The sequence below is a fragment of the Achroia grisella genome, unplaced genomic scaffold (genome assembly GCF_030625045.1).
Source record: "Achroia grisella isolate CSIRO2021 unplaced genomic scaffold, CSIRO_AGI_Agris_v1 utg5290, whole genome shotgun sequence".
In the NCBI taxonomy this organism is placed as follows: Eukaryota; Metazoa; Arthropoda; class Insecta; order Lepidoptera; family Pyralidae; genus Achroia; species Achroia grisella.
Genome location: NW_026712918.1, coordinates 207,288 through 232,104, shown reverse-complemented (window position 1 = coordinate 232,104; position 24,817 = coordinate 207,288). Strand labels below are relative to the sequence as shown.

The 24,817-nt window shown below is 34.0% G+C and overlaps 1 protein-coding gene across 4 annotated transcripts in view; it reads right to left on the bottom strand.

Moving 5' to 3' along the window:
* Positions 1-24,817, bottom strand: part of LOC131847399 (homeobox protein cut-like) — a 204,487-nt gene that overhangs the window by 136,707 nt on the left and 42,963 nt on the right. The gene's annotated exons all lie outside the window — the stretch shown is intronic.

Here is a 24,817-nt window from a genome sequence, read left to right as displayed (position 1 = left end):
ATTTCAACATATTTTGTAACATATTGTTAATTTTTTTTATATATAATTTGATATTGATTGAGTATTTAAAAATTTATAACATAAAATTATCGGATATTTCATCTGTTTTTTTATTTTATCATTATTTTTCTAATTCTTTTTTTATTCTGACAATTACCATTGCTTACCGATAACGTAAAAGTAGGCAAGAGGGTACATAATTACCGTATTCCTGTATATCCGATCAATCAACCCCTTTCGTGAGAATATTACCCCGAAGAAAACGTTAATTATTATTCGCATATTAAATAACTTGGAACCGGCTTCCGAAACTGTAATAATTATTAAAAAAATACACATTAACATATGCATATCGATCGCAAGGGTATAAATCATAGAACAATTGGGGGGTCACAAATTTATGTGCGATCGAATTGTAGCAACTGGTTTCTGTGATGTCGCTCTGTATTTTTTCTTTTTAATTTATCGGCGATCTTGATGCGAGGGGTGACAGTCGATCGTTTGATGGTGTTTAATTATTTGCATATTACGACGGATATTAATACTGTCACTATGTGAGAACGCTGGCGGCCATTTTGATTTATTATTTTCAATTCCTTGGCCTTCGAGTTGCAAATGAAAGATGCATTCGAATTTAAATTTCGAATTCCGGTTTCGACTTATTTTATTGAATATAATTTGTTTTTTGAAATACGAATTTCACTATTTGTTGTAATGTTATTAGTTATGTATGATTCCTTGGGCTTCAAATTGGAAATGGAAGATTAGTCGAATTTAAATTTCGAATTCCAGTTTCGTTCTATTTTATATTATTGAATATAATTTATTTTTTGAAAAACGAATTTCACTACTAGATTTAATATTATTGCTTATGAACTAATTCCTTGTCGTTCAAGTTGCAAATGAAAGATGCATTCGAATTTAAATTTCGAATTCCAGTTTATAACTATTCTATTTTATAGAATATAATTTATTTTTTGAAAAACGAATTTCACAACAAGAGTTATTCAATTTCTTGAGCTTGAAGCTCGCAAATGAAAAATGCATTTGAATTTCATACTTATTTTTAACAAGTTTATACCAGTGATTTTGCCCAATATTATATTGAAAAAAATATAAGTAGCCTAAAGTTAAGCCATACAACAATACAATTCTTCAATTCTAACCGTTTCAGATATATGTAAGAACGAATAGACAAACAGATATTTTTTTTTAAATATTGTATTTGATGTAAGTACCGTATATAGTTTTATATGTATACGGTATTATATGCGTTTAGTGAAAACTGAAATAAAATTTGAAATTACAAATAGACACTTCAATTTCATTTATCTGTATATATGTATGTACAATTATAGGTACATGTGTGCCAAGGTTGACTACAACTGAAACCATACTTGTTATGATCTATTGGTTTCTATATGTATGGACAGATAAAAACGTTTGTTTGTACGTATGTGTGTGTACAGGAAATTTGTAGTTAGCAATTTCCGCCACGAAATAAAGCAAATTAGACATGATTCATCAACACGTTTAGTGCTTTTTAACTCGGGAACTTGATTATATAGATGTGCCATGTGATGAGGTCTGTGTAAAAACTGTGTTAATACTAGGTCTCGTTTGCGGCTTTGTTTGCGTGATTATAATTGATCTAAGTAGTTAAAGAGCCATGTAGTTAGATTTATGTATTTTTTGTGATCCCAGATGCTATACTATATGCAAAATTTCATTACTATTGGTTTAGTTATGTTATAAAAATGAAAGAAACAAGGTTATACTTGCATTTGATTATTTTAAAGGCAATGGTAAAATCCGGCTCGATGGACCATAAAAACGTGTGGTACACGGTAAATTATTAAATTGAAGAAAATATTTGATAAATAGCTGATTTGTAGTTAGTAGTTAAATAGTAAGTTAGTAGTTAGGTAGTATTAAAAGGAGGTAAGATTTTTTTTATATGTTTGCAATAATCTTGGAAACTCCTGAACGGGTTTTGATACGGTTTTCATCTAACAATAGAGATGTTTATGACTAAGCTTTAGTAGGTATATGTATATATATATATATAATGTTCTACTATGCAAGTAGTTAGTGGTTTTTATAAAAAAAACAGTTAATTGTAGAATGTCTTAATTAATCTCGTTGCGATTTAAGTACAAACGGGTTAGAAAGTCATAAAATAATTTTCGAACCAAATTACCTATTATGCTCAGACGTCGGTCTCTATCTACCTATAAAAATTACCATTTTAATGGGATCCAATATAAATATTACTGTAAAATATATTTCCGAAAATAATAATAAAAAAAAAACACAATAGCATACGATCTCACACAGAATGCACGATTCGTTGACTCCGAAAGAATTTGGAAACGAACTGTTTTAGTGAATACATATTTTTTAATTAATTATCACTATTACGATCGCCGGCTATGGGAATTTGAGTTTTATTCGTATGGGCGTAGGGTTTAATATGATATTGTACGGTGGCGGGCTACTTTTTATGAGAAAATATATTGTTTCAGCCAATGAATGAGCCCGACGATCATTGTTCAGATTAGTGCAATTTGAATTTAGAATTATCTGAAGTAATTGTAAGCCGTAAACAATAATTCAACTTAAACATGTCCGCCATATTTGGGTTCCGTAGGACTTTGTGATTTTTTTTTTTAATTTGTTGTTTGGGCTATTGTCAGATGTTTTTTTTTTAGTGGATGATAATGGAATGGTGCAGTCGCCTGCGCTAACGGTTTACGCTGGCGGGGCACCAGTGGAGGATGATAAGATGAACATGAAATCAGATCAGTTAGCTCAACGTGACAAATTCACCAGGAATTTATCACGATGGTTTCCAGGGGGAACCGCGTGGAGGTCGACCTGACATGGTACATTGCTAGCAATGAGATCATTAGTCCACATTACTAACAATCCCCTTTCCCCCTCTATTGTCAGATGTTTATAGCACCTGTAGCACTGAGACCTACATAGATCTATTGTGCTCGCCCTTTTTCAGAGTTCGCTACCTAGACCCGTCAGGGACAAGAATTGAAGGATATTCTTAGGAGCGATTGTTTTTATCTCCTCGAGAAAGAGTGTAAACTTTCCAAAGGAGATATTTCGTTTATGAGTAGGCACGACTTTCTGATACCTACATTACATTTTTAATACAGACAATATATAGGGGAAGAGAATTGTTGTAATTGTAATGTGAACTAATTACTGTATTGCTAGCAATGTACCATGTCAGGTTGACCTCCACGCGGTTCCCCCTGGAAACTATCGTTATAAACTCTTGGTGAATTTGATCTGTTTGAGTCTGTTAGACTTGATCTTGTGTTCATATTATCATTCTTCACTGGTGCCCCGCTAGCGTAAGCGACATCGCAGGCGAGTGCACCAATCTATTATCATAAGTACCTATATAAAAAAAATACAATCTATTTATTTATCTATATTTGTAGATACAGAATACAAGAAAGAAGATTAAAATTAAATAGGAGAAATCTATCTTTTGGAATAAGTCTGTTACAATTAATTTCTTAATAAATTGTATTATTTTATCGAAGTTTTTTTGTATGTTCTTAGGAAATACATTACTATTGGTTTAGTTATGTTATAAAAATGAAAGAAACAAGGTTATACCTGCATTTGATTATTTTAAAGGCAATGGTAAAATCCGGCTCGATGGACCATAAAGACGCGTGGTACACGATAAATTATTAAATTGAAGAAAATATTTGATAAATAGCTGATTTGTAGTTAGTTAAATAGTAAGTTTGTAGTTAGGTAGTATTAAAAGGAGGTAAGATTTTTTTTATATATTTGCAATAATCTTGGAAATTCCTGAACGGATTTTGATACGGTTTTCATCTAACAATAGAGATGTTTATGACTAAGCTTTAGTAGGTACAATATAATGTTCTACTATGCAAGTAGTTAGTGGTTTTTATAAACAGTTAATTGTAGAATGTCACCAAAGAGGACAATGCCGAAAGATAACATATATATGATGTGTATTACAGGTTATACTTAGTTTAGAGACCTCACAGTAAATTGAATTATAAAATATATACGGATCCACTTAGTCAGCGTCGGGCTCTTTCGCCGTTTACATTACGAAACAATCGGGTGTCGGTATCGGGCGCGACGAAAACGTACGTTGAACCCGTCACGGTACACTTAAACCGCGGTTTAATTAATATAAATAAATTTATGAATAACGCGTTTTATAACCAGCTCATTATCAGATCGGGATGGCCGTTGCTGAATTTAATGTTTTATCTACCGTGACCATTTATTTGAACATAAATGTAATAATTTCAACGCTCCGGTTGGCTGTAGGTACATTAACATGAGGTAGAAATGTGGTAGAAATGTGAAATGCTCGATGCCGCGTCCTAAACGTTAAGTGAGACCTTTCTTGTGTTTAACGTTGGTTTAGTTAATCGGAGTTTTGTTGTGGTGGCCGTTGGAAATGTTTATAAATTTCAAATTTCAATTAGATTTTATACCTCAATTGTACATTGATTTTGGATTGGTACTATTCTTTAAATGTGCTGTAACTAAAAAAATGCTGTCTAATAACGATTTAGATAGCATTTTTGGAAAAAAAAGTAGTTTCAGTTTTTCTTGCGTTGTGGCCCTTTAATCAGCGATATGATAACATTGGAAATCATTCATTGTTTATCTCCTAGCGTGAATATAATTATTATTGTAACTGCGATATGTTTGCCTCTCTGTTTTCCTTACTTAGCCATATTTCTAAACTAAGTACCTATAAGTAATTGGAATATAAGAAATCTAATTTAGATTTTATTCCCCAATTGTACGTTGATTTTGGATCGGTTCTATTCTTTAAATATATCGCTGATTAAATGCCAAAAGGCCTTAACCCAAAATAAAGTGAATCTAATTTTTTTTCCATAAATGCTGTCTAATAACGAATTAGATAACATTTTTGGAAAAAAAAAGTAGCTTCAGTTTATTTTTGCGTTGTGGCCCTTTAATCAGCGATATGATAACATTGGAAATCATTCATTGTTTATTTCCAAGCGTGAATATAATTATTATTGTAAGTGCGATATGTTTGCCTCTCTGTTTTCCTTACTTAATCACATTTATAAATTATAATTGGAATATAAGAAATCTAATTTAGATTTTATTCCCCAACTGTACGTTGATTTCGGATCGGTTTTCTAATAATATCATAACGTTCGAAATAATTTCCATAGTTTATCTCCTAGCCTCAATATGAGATAATTATTATTGTAAGTACAAAGCTTGTCTGTCCGTTTTCGTTGCTCAACATTGTAACCATTTATGTGAGTAGGTAATATTTAGGTATGTTTATAAAAAAAAGGATACGAACTATTATTGTATTATGATCAAAATACTTTTTAATAAACTTCTAATTTTTAACAATAATAATTTGCTACTTATTTCATTTAACATGGCAACAACAAAGTTTACAAAAGTTTTAATTTTAAAATGTAGGAAATTATCTAAAAATTGAGAAATTCTTTGCGTATCATATCTACGTAAAATATTTATGATCTGCATATAGCCCATTAAATATATAAACCACCTAAAGACACGATTATAGATAAATAGATATATATAGATAAATAATTAACTTTACAATAGTTTACATTACAAAAGTTTTAATATTAAAATGAACAAAATTTTCTAAAAAGTAACGATTCCTTTGCGAATCATACTTAAAATATTTATGATTTTATAACCCATTAAAAGTATAAAGCGCCTAAAGACACACTTATAGATAGATAGATATAGATAAAGTCAAAGTGCGTGTAACCGATCATCCCCGCGTCTCAATCTACGCGCATTAGATTGCCCTTTCCGAACCAAACCTCATTACTTCCCGAAATATAACCTCTATGGAGGCAATAAATAATCTAACGGCACGCATATTTCAAAACAAGAAAAAAAATACATAAAATTTCTTTGCCCCGCGCGTCTAATGCTTGTGCGCGAGTCCATTGTTGTGGGTCTCGCGTTATCTGTAGGTTCATAATCGTGTTAGAAAGTTAACTTAAAAAAAAATGTTTTTTTTTAAATATATTCGAATGTTTTATTTGATTTAAAATTGATTATAATCGAGTTAGAACGTTTCAATTAAAATAAAATATTTTGTATTTGATTATTTGATGCGTATGTATGAATATTTTACTTAATAAATAAATTTTTATCTGTAAGTAGGTACCTATTGTAATAATTTTTTTGTGATTATTAGATTTCTCTTAAGGGACTGCAAAGCTCATTTCACACTTTTGGTGTTTTAGGCTGTCCATAGGATACGGTAATCTTTTACCATCAGTTGGGTCGTATGCACGATTGCCGCGGTGATATAAAATAAATGAGTATTAATGAATTTAGATATAGTAATAATTTTGTAGTTTTTTTTAATTAATTAATTTTAATAGGATAATGATTAATTGTGATTTAAATGACATAACATAACAAAATTTATACACTGTGGTAATTGAACGAATGTTTTGTGTAAGTTTTTAAAAAATAATTTATACCTGTTTGTCTTTGACTATTCTAAATGTAGGATTTTGAAATATTTCGTTTTTTATAATGTAAGTTCTGAAGAATACTAGAAATGATAACAGGATCTCATTTAGATTATTTATTTCCCATAATTTTTTTGAAATATATTTTCTTATCTAATTATATTAACAGCATCGTATTATTTTATCTTCGTATTTTACACGTTTATTAAAGTCAACAAATTACGTCATAATAGAAAAACTAATGGTGCATTCCCGCAGCCGTACAACAATGGAGCCGCGGCCGGTGCGTTCCGGGCATAGATTTTTGCATTATTTTAGTATGCAAATGTTCGCAGCGATAGCGAGTCACTGTAAGAGCAATTTAAATTATTTTTTATGGCGCTCGAGTGTATTGAGAGTTGGCCAAGGAGAGGAACGCGGGATTACAGCGCGCATCGGAATTGCCTCAAAGATATATTGTTGCTTCGTAAATTTTGAATGAACTTCCATATTTGAAATTTAAAAATGGAACTTTTTATACAGCGGGCGCGCTCGCGTTATCGGTTTTGTTGTAGCGTTCGACTTTTTTAAATTGTACTTTTTTAAGTAGTACTTAAAACGAAGTTAATCAATACAAAATGAAAAGACAGTGTTAGTATTAATAAGAGCTAAAGTGGAACCATAAAAATAACTTTAAAAATTACATACAAATAGTGACCAATTTGGCACGAAAAGTTCTTATTAGTATAGAATATTAATACAAATTAGCATATTCGAATAAAAAAATCCAATAAGTATGCAATGTAAAATAAGTGTAAAGTACATGCGAACTAATTTTTGATTAAACATTTTTCTCGCTTTATTTTTGTGTTCAGCGTTGTCTGGGTACTAAATTATCCAAGTGTTTGTTCATATCACCTCTACGAAGTCCTCCCTGGAAACTCATGATGAATTACGATCCTCATCCTCAGCCTATCCTCTACTGGTGTCCCACCAACGTATACCATTAGAGCAGGACCTCCATTTCATCATCACCCATAAAAAAATGAATTAACTTACAGACTATACAATCAGACAGAATAATTGCTTCAACTGCATTTGTATAAGAAGAGTGGTAGTGTAGGTAACATTATTCCAATATATATAAACGCTGAATGTTCAAGCAAAAGATTTATGCTCAGAATCTGTAAAGGAAACTACTAAATTATCTTTCTACCCTATTTAATCCAGAAAACATTTACGAAATGCAAGTAGCAAGAAAAATCTGATTAGCCGCTATGATATATCGTTCGGAATCCGCGTTAGTGCCTTAATTTGAATATTAGACGCGTTATTGAAAAGAAAAGTTTGTGGACGGCCCTCCGCGCGCTTTTAATGGTTATTGCCTGCGTTGTTATTTCCGAACGCTTCGGAAAATATTCAGAAATTATTCGGTTCAGGTGTAACGGAACGTTGTTTTTGAAAAATTGTTTTCTTTAAAGCTTCCTTAAGGAGAGATATCTATTAAGTTATATTGATAATCTCGGTGGTCTAGCGGTTTAACGCGCCGCCTTATTGGCAGGTCGCGGGTTCGATTATCGCATGTGACTAAGATTGTTTTGCTTTTTATTTGTTATTGGTCTAGGTGTTTTCTATGTTCTGTCTGTATAAATTTGTAGGTACCTATTTAAGTAGGAATTTATATGAATTGTTTAGTACTTATAGTACAAGTTATGTGTAATTTGAGACTAGATGGCGCCCTGTGTATTTTCATGTGCTGATGTTTTTATACTTATGGACAGACTGACGAATATAGCTGTACCTAATTCAATATACCCATCCAATATAGTATTTGTGTAGAGGTAGGGGATTGGGGATCTCATGCACCATGTAGACCACCATCAGGTAGACATCCATGCGGGCTGTCTGGAAACCATTGCATTTAATTCCAGGTGAATTCACCACAATTAACCAACAGAACTGCTTATCACATCCTCCATCATTGAACCATATCATTATCAATATTTCAAATTTTGTAACATCCCGTATATAATAGATTTGAAATTGGAATGCTGTAGTTCTCTTCGAATATTAAATTGACATCATCGTTATCATTAATTTATTTAGAACATGTTCTTAATTCGAACGCGCAGTTCAAATATCGAACGGAAGTGGAAACGGTATGATTCTAATTTCAAACGAAATATCGCAACGTTTCTATTGATAAAATTTTGTGACGGGACACAACAGTGTTATTATATTGAACGGAAATTTACGATAATGGCATATAATAGAGCGTTATTTGAAAAGTATAGGTATGACCACAGTGTATTTATTTGTGTACAGCTTGTTTGGAGTACTGGCTTTATTGATGCGTTGTAGTATCAACAATGACGTATTCATTGGACGTATAAAACTGTTTGTAAAATTGTGAAATAGGTTATATCCAATACATTGATAAGGTACCTAAATAAAGTACCAATAGATCTGTATAGTCAAGTTCTATATTGACTTGTTTCTGAATAGCTGTTTTGTATGAAGAAATGAAATGTAGAGCGATCGCTAGTAAGTTCATTTGATAGTACACTTGTGTTTAAAAGTAATTAATACGGATCGTTTAAGACTTTAGCTTCTTCTAGAAGTTTTAGGTAGTTAGCTTTCTCTAAAAGTCTTTAAAAACCTGTGAAGAGTTCATGAGTGGACTCTTTAGATGATGTGAGTTATGTTTCTAGTTCTCTACTGTGTATCTAGTCAAATTGGACAATAGAGATATAGATAAATAACGCGTAAGAAGCTAGGAATGTTATAGGTACCTATATCTAAATATATATAACTCAAAGGTGACTCACTGACATAGAGATCTATCAATGCACAGCCCAAAACACTGGACGGATTGGGCTGAACTTTGGCATGCAGGTAGATGTTATGACGTAGGCACCCGCTAAGAAAGGATTTAGATTAATTCTACCCCCAAGGGGATAAAATAGGGGATGAAAGTTTGTATGAAATTTTGTCAATTTTAAACCGATCGGGCTGAGACTTTGCATGCATAGAGCTACTATGACATAGGCATCCTCTAAGAAAGGATTTTGATAAATTCCACCCCTAAGGGGATAAATTAACGCGAGCGAAGCCGCGGGCAAAAGCTAGTAAAGATATATGTGTATACTTTAAAAAAATCCTATATGCTTATACGTTAACAGTAGTATGTAGATCTACCTATCGTCTTATTGATATCCTCAATGAATAAGACATCGAATAATTTAATACCTAAATGTTATTTATAAAAAGCGATGACACTCCATTAAAGTTGATTGTAATGTATTCGAATATTGTACTATGGGATTATAAGTATTCCCCATTCAATAATAAAATACTCGTTACATTTAAAAATCAATAATAAAATACTCGTTACATTTAAAAATAGAACAGCGATAACGTTTGCTACATTTATTACGTTCGCGGACGTCAATAATAAGTGAAACGTATTCGCAATTTAACTTTTTACATTGCTACGTGTCAACCGGGCGGGGACAATGTGTCTATTTCGGCGGGAAACTCATAAAGCATGATTACCGGTAATGTCGCGAGGATTCGTTCATTTTTGACGTCCCTACGCCGTTTCATATCGGTTCGGTTACGATATGCCTACGAGTATACAAAGATACGGCAATATAACTCGACATTTTCGCCTAATTTGTTTGACAAATGATTCAATTTTGTACTCACGAGTACGTATAAATTATAACGAATAGCACGTTTTTATTAATGTGCAGCTAATGAATATCATCATAGACTAAACACAACACGATATTCAAATTAAAAATAGAACACAGCTGAAACTAGTGACGTGACATCTCAAATTTACAATCAACAATCATCGGCGCATTTATAATCGATCGATTATAATACTACGAGACAAGGTGACGCGGCGCAGGGAGGTCCGACGGAAGGATTACAAGATACATTAGCATACGTAATTTGTGAGCACATCTGTCCCGCACTGCATACACGTGGGCGACTCTCGCTTTCTTATTGTTCAAATATATCATTTCGCTCCTTTGTGTTCGTTCGAATCGCGTTTTGATTTCAGATAACGCTCGTGAGTAATACGGAAGTTATAACTGACAATTTGGCATCTGAAGATCGTGTCTCTAGATATTTTTGTCATCAAAATTGAAATAACGATATTGTTGTAGCGGTTACCAAACGTTTATTGTGTCAACGCTTGCCGTATTTTAAGTGTGTGTGAAAAAAAAAATAAGAACGCATTCAATTTCATTCATTGTTCACATCGAGACTCACAAATCAATTACGTTCGATTCGAAAATCAAAAATTCAAATCGGCCGAGACAAAGCGACATGTTGCCTAATGAGCCAATAACTTGTGAGACAATGGCCGGGTGTGGGCGTTCCGAATTCGAAATTATCACAAAAGAATATTAATGCAACACTTATTCAAATATACCACGATCCATATTCAAAAATTATCTTGTCGTTTAATTTGAATGGTGACGGCGACAAACTTTTTTTTATGGTTCTATTTTTGAATTATCTGAAGCATTGTGATTGATTTTTTAAGCTATAGAAATACTCCCCTCTGCCTGTCAAAGAACAAGGTATGCGTTCACTTTTAATTGTACGACATATTCAAATTTGGAATGTTTTTTTAATCATTTCATATAGTTTTGTTTATGATTTCTGTTCGGTGCAGTCTTTATTACCATTTCCTGTGCTGTCAACACTAATGAATGTGACGCTGGTGACGTAGGACATGTGCGCGCGTGTTCCCTGTAGTAGGTCCCCGTACCTTAGTATTTATACGGAGAACAATCGACGCTTACGTGTAGTGAAGTCACATATCTATTGTTTAAATTTATAATAAAAAAACATTGAGGTGTTATAGGCAGAACTGACTCCACGACATCAAATATTACGGCACTAAAATTAAAATTCTTTGATGGCATTTAATAACACAAAAAAGGGAGCCGTAATCACGACTGAAATTCGTCTCGATCGAGAAACTCAAATTAGACGAATGGCGGTCGGACGATTTCTTTGTCTTCGGCCTAATGAGTTTTTAAGTCGATTATAGCAATTTTTCATAGAAAAACGCCTTTAGTGATGTATCGGTCGAATCAATCACTGTACAGCTTAAATTGCTCTTTGTGGCGGACCGGCCTATCGGATCGTAGGCGAGGCCGAACAAATGAGTCGATACTACGCCCGCCAAGAAACCGACCAGACCTCTTTTGATATCGAACGTTTTTTGTTCAGCTTTAACGCTCTCATTGTCTCGTAAAGAGGTCGATTTACAAAAATGTCATATTGATGGACAGTGGACACTGACGACGATCCGTGTCGATCCATTTTTAAAAAGTAATGAAATCGGTACAGGTAGCCGAATCGGTGTCCGAAATAAACTGTTAAAAGCCGAATTGGACCCCGCCGCGGAACTGTCCGTCACATTCCGTATTCAAACGGGCCAATGGCTGAATGGCCGTATTGTTTTAAAATCCGAACGCATAATGAACGCGGTCGTTCCTTTTTCAAAATCGTTAATCGAGCTCTTTCACTTCATTTGCCTTTAGGTCGATCGCTTTTATTTTTCATTGTTTTATTTTTATATATTCCAACTGGATTTGCATTGAGACGAATTCGATTTTTAAATAATACCTATTGGACTTTTTTAAATTAGGAATGTCACGGTTGTAATTCAATACGAATTAACGGATTGTGATTTGATATGAGAAAGAACAGAAGGGCAACTCCATTCATTCAGCTATTTTGAACACAAGACATATTGTCATACTGAAATTGTTTACCTTAAAGAGACACAACATCTTCTGTTCCTGTAAACGTACCTGAAACAATGATCATTACATTAGACAAACACACTAAAGACATTAGTTTCAATTAGAAATTTAACTAAACAGTTAATCTTTAAAACTACCCTGATTATGACAACGAAACGATGCTAACATCGACTTTGTAATAACTAAAGTTTCTTTGAATATACTGATTATAGTTGATACAAACAATAAACACAGATAGGTACCCTGTACCTACGCAGTCGAAACCGCCCGACCCATAAACTATCGACCGACAATAAATTCTTATCTTCGAATGGCAAGGATCGAAGGAAAACGTAAAAAGTCGCTTATTTTTTCTACATAAGACATGGGCGTGTCTCGTCCCGGGAACGCCTTATGACGCAAACCTTCTCCCTTATCGAATAGAGGTGTTTTTCCAATAACGATATCGGTTCTTGATCGGTTCCAAACGCCCTCACTATCTTACAAGATATCGAGAACGCCTTCTTAAAAACATGACTATCTCGATTCTAGACTTTATCCCGAAAGCAACAGGACACTACGTCGGTCGCACACCGCAGCCGTAAAACATATTGATGTGATATCGGTTTTCCATTAAAACGTGTGAGCGAAACTCGACTCTATACGGCGGGAGCAAAGATCGAAACTCGTGTGTGCTGCACGATAGGAATGTATTGACGTGTTATCGGATGGGTTTGTCCTTTTCTTTCGCGTGTTTTTCCCGTATGCGCGTCCCTCTCGGCGGCGCAGGTCGTGCCGAGATGAAGACCGGCTTCGTCTTTGTTGAATGTCTGCGCATTTTTTCTTATCAAGTAATAATGGTTATTAAAATGTTGCTTTGTTCCAGCACGCTCTTGCTATGTCATGTTCGCCTAGTACTTGCGTTGACCAAATCATACAATTTATATGTAATTGTAACATTGTTCTGTACATGTGTAAACTACATATATAACATATATATAAGTTACCTTCTATAGTAGCTATAATATATATGTTTCTTATCACCAGACCAGTATCAGTAATAAATAATAGGTTTAAAAGAAATGTTTTGAGTCTTTTGCATTTCATACAAAAAGTTGTTTATTGTTTGTGTGGGTGTCGTTATCTCACTTGATGCTGTTCTCAGCTTGCTTTCAAAGCTGTTTTCTCAAAGGGTGAGATATGGTAGTAATACAGAGAACCGTACTCTGTAATTTCAGTGTAACAATTATTTCAAACTAGTTGTTCACCTGCGTGTAATTTGTAGTCTATGTAATTCTGATGTATAAACTATATTATTGTAAAGTTTCATCAAAATTGATTCAGTAGTTTTTGCGTATGAGTAACAAACATCCGTCCTTCCATACTCACAAACTTTCGCGTAATAAAATACTAGCTGACCTTCAACTTCGTCTGAATAACACTTACTTGACATTTATCATAATATTTCGCTCAATTTACATCATATCTTTTTAAATTATAACCTATATGTTATTCTGATGTATAAACTATATTACTGTAAAGTTTCATCAAAATTGGTTCAGTAGCTTTTGCGTGAGAGAGTAACAAACATCCATCTATAATCACAAACTTTTGCGTTTACAATATTAATCTCGTAACTAGTTATCCACACCGGGTTCGCCTGGGTGTACATGTATTATACATATAAACCTTCCTCTTGAATCGCTCTATCTGTTATAAAAAACCGATTCAAAATCCGTTGCGTAGTTTTAAAGATTTAAGCATACATAGGGACAGACAGCGACAGCGACTTTATTTTATACTATGTAATGACATGGTCTTGACACCATATAGGTAAATCGTCATAACTCCGATTTTTTTTTATAACACAGGGGACAAACGAGCATGCGGCTCACCTGATGGTAAGTGATTACCGCCGCCCATGAGCACCCGCAACACCAGGGGAATTGCAAGTACGTTGTCGGCCTTTTAAAAAGGAATAAACTCTTTTCTTGAAGATTTCAATATCGTTCCAAATTAACTCCGAAATTAAATAAAACTAGAATTATAACATCAACTTTTCGTATACGTTTATTATGATATTTTGTATTTGTTTAACCAGTTAACATGTTATTCCGTATCATCTAGAAATAACATCTGAAAACATAAATATGATACATGTGGCGACTCAATCGCATTCAGTTTTGTTTGATTTTTTTTATGTGTGCGTTTGGAATTATTTATGTTAGGTATGTTTAATGTGAGCATTTATTCTTCGACTCATAACGGGACATTGGTTTATTTAAGTTAGTTAACAGACAGTCAATGAAAGAAATAATTTCTTAAAGCTATTTATTCATTATTATTAATTTAAATTTAAAGCTATTTATTCAGAAAATGTTAACTTACTTAACTTTTAAAGTTAAGTAAGTTAATTTATAAAAATAATGACCCTGAATAATTAACACAGCGCCATCTAGTCGCAAGGTAAGCAGAGCTTGTGTTATGGGTATTAGACAACTGATATAAATACTTAGATATTTTTTTGTAAATACATATCTACATAATAGAAAATACTCAGACCGATACAAACAATTATACAAATGTTTGCAGTGTGCGAGGATACGAACCCGCCACCATCAGAAATAAAGCGGTGTGCTAAACCGCTAGACCACCGAGGCCGTTGATCCATCCAATAAGTATGAATATATTTGCTGTGAAGCTTTTGAGAAAGACTGAAAGCACTGACTCTTTGCTGGTTTTTTTAATAAATTTGCTTTAATACAGCTAGTGAAGCTTTTAAGACTGAAAGTTTTGGCACGTTTTTTTTATATTCACCTTAGTTATCAATAATTATCAACATCACGACCGGTCGACATCATAAATTTTCGCGGAGTTTCCGAAAACGGGACAATACTGCGTCCCAGTTCATTTGGGGACATCGGGACTCGTAGTTATGAAGAGGGACTGTTTTTATAGATGACAATGTAATGGTGCACCCGCCTGCGCTAGTAGTTTACGCTGGCGGGGCACCAGTGGAGGATGGTAAGAGCATGAGGTCAGGTCAATTAGCACATCGTGACAAATTCACCAAGAATTTATCACGATGGTTTCCAGGAGTAACCGCGTGGTGGTCAACCTGTCATGGAACATTTCTAGCAATCCACATCACTAAAAATCCCCTTTCTCCCATATAAAAAGGGACAGTCCCGTTCAAAACGGGACGTGTGCTCACGTTAGTTATGATTATAAGGATAAAACTAGGGTTTCTGGTGATTAGTTATGTGATTAATGAGTAGTTATGGGATAAAAAAAATATTTTCCAAACATAGGGTATGTTTGGAGGGAAAATATTTTTTTTATAACGTCTCAGTCATACATACATTTTATTGAGTCATTAACACAGTATAGTAAACATAGGTTATTTATGTGTTTGTTTGATTCTATAGTTTATTTTAGTAGCTGTTATTGAGTTTTTTGTTATTCTGTCCTTTTTTGTCTTGTGTATCTTACTTGATAAGTATGACATTAAGACAATAAGAATAGTTTTGTGGAGGCGAAATATTAAAAAAAAAGAAACGTCAGAAATGTACAGTTACATTTCTGACGTTTCTTTTTTTTAAATATTGTATCGAATGCTTTTATTTATAACTGGCTACCCGCCCCGGTTTTGATATACATATAAACCTTCTACTTGAATCGTTCTATCTGAAAAATAAAATTGTTAGGGGTGGACAACCCCTATTACTTAAGGGTATGAAAAATCGATAGTAGCAGATTCTAAGAACTACAAAATATGCATACAAAATTTCATGAAAATCGGTCAAGCCGTTTCGAAGGAGTATGGTAACTAACATTGTGACACGAGAATCACTACATAGTATAAAACAAAGTCGCTGTCGCTGTCTGTCCGTCCCTATGTATGCTTAAATCTTTAAAACTACGTAACGGATTTTGAAGCGGTTTTTTTTTAATAGATAGAGTGATTTAAGAGGAAGGTTTATATATATAATATTATACATGTACATCCGTGCGAAGCCGGAACGAGTAATTAGTTTTATATATAACATGGAATTATTGTCTTATGTGTCACTAGTTACTCGCCCCGGCTTCGCACGGGTGTACAATAGTGTACATGTATATATATAAACCTTCATCTTGAATCAGTCTATCTATTAAAAAAACAGCTTCAAAATCCGTTGCGTAGTTTTAAAGATTTAAGCATACATAGGGACGGACAGACAGCGACCGACTTTGTTTTATACTATGTACCTAATGATTAGTACAATGTCGATTCTGTACCAAGTACCCGATCTATATTGGCAATAACATACAAACAAACACATAATAAGCTATATCCGCTGACCTTTACAAATATACTACACGTGTTAACATCCGCCAAACGCAATTTATACCTAAACCAAATAGATTTAAGGTCGAAGATACTACATAAGTGGTTATATAGATAAATTTATAATAAACCTTTTGTGTAGATCAATGATCGGGATCAATACACGATTCGTCATAGAGATTAAAGATGGCGCTGTTTTTTTTTTGTTTTCGAACCGATTTATTATAAGATTTATGTTTGTTGGACTCGATTTATTGAATTTATGACTTTATCTCGTTCCCAAAGTGTTGTTTTGTGTATTTTAAGACTTATAAATATTGATAGTTCACCTTTTTTGGAAAAATTCGATAAATAACGAGAGGATTGTGATTTATCACATGTTTTAGGCGATCTGTGACTTAGTAGTGTCACTCTGTGACCTTGTAAAGTGTATGTGTTGTTATATCTATAACATGACGGCGATAGTCTAGCGGTGTAAGAGACCGCTTTACTTCTTATGGTCGCAGGTTCGATTCCTCGCACGGTACAAACATTGTATTCATGATTGTTTATCGGTCTGCGTGTGTTCTATGTATTTACGAATAAATATATCAGTTATCAATACAATCTTTTCTTAGCTTACACTACGTACGTTCTCGGTACTAAAAATATTGGAATAAATTAAAAAAAAAATGCTTGTATCGGTCTGGATATTTTCTATATAGGTATATCTTATATATAAAATTCTCGTGTCACAGTTTTCGTTCCCATACTCCTCCGAAACGGCTTGATCGATTCTCATGAAATTTTGTGAGCGTATTGAGTAGGTCTGAGAATCGGCCAACATCTATTTTTCATCCCCCTAAATGTTAGGGGTAGTCCACCCCTAATTTTGTTTTTTATTTTAAGGCAAAACAATGTTTGCCGGGACAGCTAGTCTTATATATAAAATTCTCGTGTTACAATGTTAGTTACCATACTCCTACTAAACGGCTTGACCGGTTTTTATGAAATTTTATATGCAAATTGAGTAGGTTGAGAATCGGCTGCTATCTGTTTTTCATACACCTAAGTGATAAGGGTCCACTCCTAACATTTATTTTTTATTTTCTCTATTTTTCTATATTTATATGGCAAAACGTTTGGGGGTCAGCTAGTATATACTATGCTATACATATAATACAAGCATTTTTTAGCTTACTCACTACGTAGTATAAAAATATTGGTACAAAAATGATTAAAAAAAAAACTTTTAAACATTCCATCCCGGGGTTGACCATAGACAAATTGGACTGAACCATACTCACACTAAACTAACCAACAGTTAACACAAGTGGTAACTATCGACCGTAATTAACGCGATGGCCCGTGACAGGATACAATGGTAATCCGGGATTATCCCAATAAAACACCTCTTGACCGGGCATTACAGCATCTTTATAATAAACCATTTAATTATGACCCCTCGTATACTTGGGGGTCTTACTGTATAATCCTAAAATTATGCGAAAGTTAGTTTGTTCATCGAACCCGCAAGTGAAAATAAGACAGTCCCTATGTTAAATCACTAAACCATAGACGTCAAACGATATTACCAATAATTTGGTGGATGTTTGTTCAAAACACGAAAAAATCTACAATCGTATTATTAAGGACAACTTATAAACTAGTGATCAAATGTATACCACCACAGAAAAGGAATCATCGAAATTGGAAATCAGAAAAAAATTCTTAGTCACGACTTCGAACTTTTAACTCTACCTCTCACGAGAAGGTATCTATTTACTAAGCAAACGGATTAATCAAATTTGCATTCAATAATTTTTATAAAACAATACAGTAAAAATTAGAAAAAATTGATTTTGCCACATTTTTTTCATTTATTTAAAAGAAATTATACAATTTCTGTTTTTGTTTTTTTTTTATTTGAACAAATTGGATTTTATCATTTTATTTAGTCAAATAAAATTGATACAATTTCTGTAGAGATCAGATTATACTGGTCGTTACTAGATCAGACCGGTTCGAGTCGGCTTTGACCGGACTTTTCTCGCCGACTGCGAGGAACCCTTTCTCTTGTCTATTATTCAAAGTGACCTCGCGCCCTCGCGACTGCGGGGTTACATGCCGGCTAACACTTTGTTTTTATTTGCTTTTTTTACAAATTCGAAATTTGAATTTATATTTGCATTCTTTACAAGTTCGAAATATAAAATTTTTGAACAGACTGCACAGTGTACGTCATGGTTTTTTATTTTGTTTTTAGTTCTAATTATGTTCGAAATATGAATTGTTTTGTATTATTTTGTCTGTATTCCTGTTTTATACGTTCGAAATTCAAATATTTGAATCTCACGTCGTTGCAGATAGTTACTGATGAAACAAGGCTTTTCTTTGATTTATTCGATACTTTAAATATTCGAAATTCAAACATTTGAATCTGACTACGTACAAGACTTTATTTTTAATTTGATAATATTTTTTTATAGTAAACAAAATACAGCGTCAATATATATAATTCTTTCTATTTTTTATCGAGATATTGGTGTAAGACTTAAGCATTTTAATCAAATAAGTTATAATGTATTATTAATAATAATATATTTGTTACTTAAATTTTGCAGTCATGTAGGTACAAACTCATTTGAAAAGAATAAGAGCTGAGTTTCTTGTCAGTTCTTCTCAGCTCGAAAGCACTCCGAACTGACGGTAGATTTTACATATTATAAGAGTCTGTAATAGACCTATATGAATGAAGATATTTTGATTTGATTTAACAAACTTCATTTTGTGTATTTTAGAATAATTAAAAAAAAAGCCAATAATTTTTATTTCTACTAATAACTTTATTGAAAACAAAGGACCGTCGTACACAAACGTTACAATGTAATGTTACCAGAAATCAACTAAACATTATTCGAAACTCATGTAAACCCTCGGTGTTGCCAGCCCTCCCTGAGGGCAAAAGATCGAAGGGCGGACATCCGGTCAAGTCGCCCTCAAACCGATACTATGAAGTATTTATTGAGTTGCGGCTGACCAAAAGTATTTTATTGTTAAGTTGGGCCCTTTCTCCTCCCGGTTGTTACACCGCACCCTTATTACAAAGGGATAAGGTTCATTTTCGTTGTGATAACACGTACAACAGAAAGGTGGTGCGGATTAATTGGACTTATAAATGTTTTCGTTAAAATACGTTAATTTGTTGTAATTGTTTGTTGTTTTGTTATAGATTTGAATTGTTTTTGATAAAATAAACCGCTCCTATTTGACTAACTGCGCTGTTTTATGATCGTTTTAATGTTAATTGACCTTTTTTTTAATTAATAATAATAATACCCTTGGACTATTCAGACAGCGTCATCTAGTCCTAGAGCTTGTGTTATAGGTAATAGACAACTGATACACATAATACGGTAAATATTATTATTTTTGTAACATATTGTACATAGAAAACACCTAAATGGATACAAACAATCTCCTGAATACATACCGTTTGTACCGTGTCAGGAATTGAACCCGCGACCATCGAAAGTACAGCGGTGCAAAACCGCTAAACCATCGAGGCGTGTAACATCTATCTATCTTAATATACTCTAGAACTACAATCTCATGAATACAAATGCATGTGCCGTGCGAGGACTCGAACCCGCGATCATCGGAAGTACAGCGGTGTGCTAAACCGTTAGACCAACAAGGCCTGCTATATCTATCTATCTATCATATATACATATATGATCTTAATATAATGCACCATGGTAGGAATCAAACCCGCGATCATCGAAAGTAAAACGGTGTGCTAAACTACTAAACCATCAAGGCCTGTAATATCTATATCTATATCTGTCTATCTATATATATGATCTTAATATACTCTAGAACTGTCTGAATGCAATCTCAATAGTATTAAATGTCAGTGCGACGCTAATGGGCCGTAATCGAAGAGTTTGAAAACAACAGGTGTCGGGAATCAAACCGGCGACTGACAGTAACGGATCGCATCTGCCGACCTATAGGCGATTGTCGCTATTTGTGAACGGATTAGTTCACTAATGTACTTCATGTTTTTTTTTTAATATCAATACAAATATATTTTAAAAAAAATACGAGTATATTTTTTAAATATATAATAATAATCTCAGGACAATTCACACAGCGTCATATAGACCCAAGTTAAGCTAGCTAAAGCTTGTGTTATGGGTACTAGACAACTGATACAAATACATAGATATATATTTTTTTCGTAAATACATACATATTATACATATAAAATTATGTACTAAAAGTATATTTAAATTTGTGTATTAGAAAATAAATTCCATTAATTTTTTTTATGGATGATAATGGAATGGTGCACCCGCCTGCGCTAACGGTTTACGCTGGCGGGGCACCAGTGGAGGATGATAAGATGAGCATGAGGTCAGGTCAGTTAACACATCGTGACAAATTCACCAGGAATTTATCACGATGGTTTCCAGAGGGAATTGCAAAGGCAGATCAGTCCATCTTGGTAAATTTCAATTTCCCACCATGGTTTCCAGGGGGAACCGCGTGGAGGTCAACCTGACATGGTACATTGCTGGCAATGGGGTTATTAGTCCATATTACTAACAGTTCCCTTCCCCTTTCAATATTGGTTTGTTTGTTTGTTTGTTTGTTTGTTTAATCCATTTTTCATATTCAAATTCAAAATATCTTTATTCATGTAGGTCTATTACAGACTCTTATGATATGTCAAATCTACCGTCAGTTCGGAATGATTTCAAGCTGAGAAAAACTGACAAGAAACTCAGTTTGTATTCTTTTCAAATAAATATTGCACATGTTTACAATATGGTGGTAAATGGTAATCTTCCCCTGTACACATGAACTTACCACTCATGCCTTACCATTACAATAGAGTAAGATGTCAAACCTCTTATCCAGTAACTTCGCTCAACATTCATAAACCAGACCGATACAAACAATCATACTCGAAATACAAATGTTAGTACCGTGCGAGGAGTCGAACCCGCGACCGTCGAAAGTGAATTGAGATGAGAAGAACTGACAAGAAACTCAATTCGTATTTTTTTTCAAATAAATGTTATATATATATAACATTTGATAATGTTTTATACCTCTTCACTACATATATATATGAAACCTAAATTGTGGTATACCTACAATGAAACTCTGTCCATTTGTCCATTGATGGTGTCTGACAGGCTGGTAACGATTTGTGGTTACACTCCGGGGTTGCCGATGGTCGATGGCGTAGCTATGTTGTCTATGGTACAAGTCTTTACCAGAAACGAAGTTACCGTAACTGAGATTTCGGCAATATTGGTTATGATTTTAACATTGTCGTTATATTTATTTCGTGATACAAATATTGGTTTTATATCAATTGATAATACATCTATGTGTATTTTAATAAATATATTTTTGTTTTTCTGTAAGTTATTTAATACTTTTACAAGATCTGCTTATTTTGGGACAAGATTGCGCTGGTCAAACATATCAGTGTGAGTTTTTTAATTCAGATTTGTGTATTAAAAATATGTATTTTTGATAGAATTTATTTATTGTATTGAATGCAAACTTAAAATTATTAGACTCATGTAAACATATATGTTGCTATCGAAATTCTTATTACAATTGAGATGTTAACCCATAAAGAAAAAATAACAATAAAAATGTCTGCTATAATGCAAATCGTATTCGTGTATTTCTTGTCGTAAAGTGTTACACGGGAAAAATAGCATCGTTATGTCGTAAGAAGAAGAGGAATTATTCAAAACGAATAATAAAATATGAAATAGAAAATATGACCACTTTACAGAGAATCAATGGGGCGAGGGTTCAGAATAGACGTATCTTTGTCGGTGAAACTCATCCGATTTCCGAACGAGCACCGATAGCGGAAGCGGCGCCCCCTACCGGATGTGCGTTGAGCGGGAAAATAGGCGGAAGTTTTGTGCCGAATAGAAAAAATTCGGAAAAGAATCCCTCTGACAAATTTGCATTCGAAAGGGCACTTTTGTGTGTTTTGCTCGGCGATCGGTTGTAAATTTGTCAGATTGTCAATTCACCGCAAACGCTCATCACTTCGTCACTTTTGTTATGTTAATATTTGTTTCTTCGGTTTATGTATTCTTACGGTTGCGCCGTATTGGCAGTGGGGCGCGAATCGGTTTAATGAGGAAAATATTTCCTTTTATAATTCGAACGCCGCCGTTCGAACTTTTGAAAAAGGAGCAAAATTTAAATCGGATTCCAAATTCAAAATCGAGGAGCGCGTAATTAGACAGGTGATTCGCTAATTCGTAAAAAGAATTCGAGTCGAGTGTGTAGCGGGCGCAGTGCCGGCCGGCCGGCCGCAGTGGGCCACTGTGGGAACGTCACGTAGAATAATCGGTATCCGAACAAAAAGTGGCCACTGAACGATTGTGGATGTTTTGAGATTCACTTCTTTAATGTTGTTTCTATCTCACTAATTATAAGATTGACTGAATGTTGGACTCTACCTATTGATGAATGATAAATATGACTTTTAATTATATTTTCTCTATCGCTGTCATCTTACCTACTATATAAATGACATATAAGAAAATGTGTCACTATTATCCTAATGGGCAGTCAGCTTTAATACATTCACATATGAGTATACCCATTTCAATCCAACATGGATTAATTTTTGGTCCATTATCGGTGTTTCCATCACCAGAGGGTTAGTGAGATTGATACACAAGATTCCATTTCCGGTGTCCGCCAGATTTGAACTCACAGCCTTTATTTTGGGTGTATACCGGGATGGCAAACAACTAGGCCACGACGCTACGCCGATTCATTTGCTTAATCTTTTTACGCTAAATTTAGTAACGTAACGTAACGTAAAATTAATTAATAAGATTTAAAAATGGAATTCTAAATTTGAATGTTGACGGTTACGTTCTAAACGGGAAACGCGTTGCGTAACATTTAATATGCGCTAAAAGTTGATAACCGAACGTTTGCAGCGTGATACGAGATCGAGACGACAATCGATCAAATAGCCCCACTTCCTTTGCGGATAGGGTTGCCAAAGCAGTGTTAGGATTAAAAAAAAATTCTCACTGATGCCTGATTACTACAACAGCAAGTCACCAGTAAGCAAAGCATTGTATTAGTTGTTCATATATAAAGCTTATATATTATACCACATGTATTATATATATAAACCTTCCTCTTGAATCACTCTATCTATTAAACCGCTTCAAAATCCGTTGCGTAGTTGTAGAGATTTAAGCATACATAGGGACAGACAGCGACAGCGACTTTGTTTTATACTATATAATGATCTTTCAGTAACCTAATTTCAATCTACATCGATCATCAATGATCGAAAAGTTTTGTTTTTAATTAGATTCTTGAGTTTCTTGCCAGTTCTTCTCAATTGGATCTTTATACTGGACTGGTAGGGAAAAAATTAAAATTATAATGTAAAAATTTGACGTTCATAAGCGGCTAAAATGTACTACACGAATAAACGGTTTTGAATTTGAATTTGATCACGTGAATAGTGAGTGCACATGTGTGCATTAGTTGTTTCTGCAATCAACCAATAAACATGTGCAGCCCTGGACGGACGCGTGGCGAGGTCAGGGTCGCGGGCTGTCGTCGCTGAACACCAGCCGCTTGCGCAGCGACGTGTGTTGCACTTTTTTATTGAAATATTCCATTTACATGGTCGGTACATCAAAGGGCGTTTGTGCATCAAACGATTCTACATTGTAAGCGTTAAAATTGACTACTTTTCTATTATCTATGTGTGCTTTTTCTGATACATTATGATCTCTGTTATAGATAAGAATTTAAAGTGGTTTTGGATCTTGTATTGTAATTGATTAGTTTTGTGTTTATTATCTATGTGTACTTTTTCTAATTCATTATGAGTTATAGTCTACGTGAGTTGAAATGAAACCTAGAAAATATCTTACTATGTAAATTGATGTCCCGTAAAATACCAAAGAAGTTTTTGGGTAGTGCTAACTTGTTTTATCCCTAGAGCAAAAATCGGTCAAAGAAACGATAATTGAGTAAATCGTTCGATCGAAAATCGAACGTTCGGAATTCGAACGCGCCGCTGTCGGCGGGGCGCGGGGCGCGGGGCGCGGGGCGCGCTCGGCGGCGTCTTCAAAAAGCTGCTGGAGCGTAATTTTGACAATTAAAACGCTACGCATCGCGCACATTGTCTC